Below are 2,199 nucleotides of genomic sequence, written 5' to 3' on the forward strand. Positions count from 1 at the left end.
AGGTAAGGAACCTCATCCTGATCAAAGGAGCAGCCAAAGCTCAGTAGAAGGATGATTTCCAGGTTGTGCCAGAAGTCAAGGTAAGGACACTGAAGACTGAAAAACTATACCTGCCTCAAAACAGTGGGGCAGAACATATTCCTTCCACTCCTGTTAGCCTTGGAAGACCATGTGCTGAGTGGCCCATGAGGCAAATTGCACTTCTACCTTGAGAGTCTCAGGGAATTGTGGGCCTGATTGGAGAAGCGTTAAGGCAATTCAGGGAATATTTCAGGTTATTTCCAAGTCAAATTGAGGATGATAAGAATGTGGGAACACACATACCAGGATGTCCACACAGAATCCTCCCTACTGTCAGGCTACAAGGCCCCAGGCAGAGTTATCAGGCCAAGGGCCCTTCAGTTCTGACCGAGGAGTAGCAGGAAAGTTAGGGTTTTGATCTGATGGTGGTGGTCCCATGTTAACAAGAGGGAATCTTGGGCTTGGCTGAGAGTCAAATTTGGGACCCTGAGGGGAACCATCTGTCATCCTCAAGCAGCTTCCAGAGCTTTCATCGTTGTGAGACTATTGGCAGGCATGGCTAGTTTAGGCCACCCTTATTTCTTTCAGGCTCACAGGGAGGTATCGGTCTTACTAAGAGGAGTTCAAGAAGGAGGGATTCCCCAGGCCCCACCAGAATTCAAATTGTGGAGCCCGAGTGGAGACTACCCATCCTTGAATAGAGGGGACAAAGAGAGTCATGCCCTACCCTGTGAAGTCAGTTCTAGTAGATTAGGGCATGGCTGTCAGCACTCTCCCTAACTTCTTTATATCACCTTTTGTTATTATTGAATTGCTAAGTCATGTCTGACACTTTTGTGACACCATGGACTGTAGCCCACGAGCCCCTCTGTCCATGAGACTTTCCAGGGAAGAATTCTGAAGTGGGTTGCCATTTCCTCCCCCAGGGGACCTTCCCGACCCAGGAATCAAATCTATGTCTCCTGCGGTTCCTGTACCACAGGCGGATACTCTACCATTGAGCCACCAGGGCAGCCTGTATCAGGCATAAGGAAGGTCAGATCTTTGTTGGAAAGTGCAGCCACCAGTCATGAAAAGGGAGGGTTATGGTGCCTGCTAGGCACTGTGGCAGATACTTTATTTACAGTTAGCACCAAGGCCACCAGTCCTTCCAGACCGGCTTAGCACACTCAATTCACAGTTAAAAAGCTGAGGCACTCTCAGTTTAATAACGTGACAAACTTCCCATGGCTGGTAAGTGACAGTGATGGTCATAGGCCCTTGATTTGAGTTAGTCTAAAGCTCACCCTCTCACTCCTGCAAGCCTGAGCTGACCTTATGCTCCTAATTCCCTTTTTATTCGCATTACTGTGAAATGTATCTGAAGCAATAAGAAGAGGGACTCTCATGTCCAACTCTTGTATTGTAATACATAGCCAGAGCAATAAAAGCAAAATATGTGACATATGAAGAGAGGAAAAAAAAGAGATATTATTCGCTGATCATCTATCCATACATATTAGGTCTCAGATAAGCTTAAAAGATCTGAAAGCTTTAAAGATTCAGATAAGCTCACAAGATCAGGATTCAAAAAAAAATCACCTCACAGCCATTTCTTTGTATAAAGACATATCTATTAGATCTAAAATATGAAGTTTATTAGAATAGAGGTTCCCTGAGAAGCCTGGCTGAAAGAGAGAAGGGGACAGGTTACCCCGGTTTTGCTTTCCCTCACAGGTGCCTATAAGGGAGGGGGACACCGTGCACCTGGACCGAGGAATGCATGATGCCCAGAATATTAGGTGTAAGAGGCTTCAGGCAGAGCTCTCAAACTGAAATCTCTGCTGTGTTGTCACAGTATAGTTGTCAGGGTTTGAGACCTTAGGTCTAAGGAGGGCAATCTCAGGTCACAGAAGGAATTGTCAGATATATATGTGAAGCCCCTTGAAGGAAGTGAAAGAAATAGCCACCCAGAACCACTGGGGTTCTGTAGCATCCAGTTTGCTAATATCAGCCCTTGGAGGTCCTGAATTCCATCATAGGATGAGGAAGATAGAGGCCTTGAGAGCTGAGAAAGACAGAGTGCTACTGCCATGGGTAGGACACATTCCAGAACCAAGTCCTCCAGCTCCTCCCACATAGTGACATCCAGGGCAGATCCTTCATTTTGTGATTGAAAAGAGAAGTAAGTATTCCAAG

The sequence above is a fragment of the Bos indicus x Bos taurus genome, unplaced genomic scaffold, assembly GCF_003369695.1.
Source record: "Bos indicus x Bos taurus breed Angus x Brahman F1 hybrid unplaced genomic scaffold, Bos_hybrid_MaternalHap_v2.0 tig00011878_arrow_arrow_obj, whole genome shotgun sequence".
Taxonomy (NCBI): domain Eukaryota; kingdom Metazoa; phylum Chordata; class Mammalia; order Artiodactyla; family Bovidae; genus Bos; species Bos indicus x Bos taurus.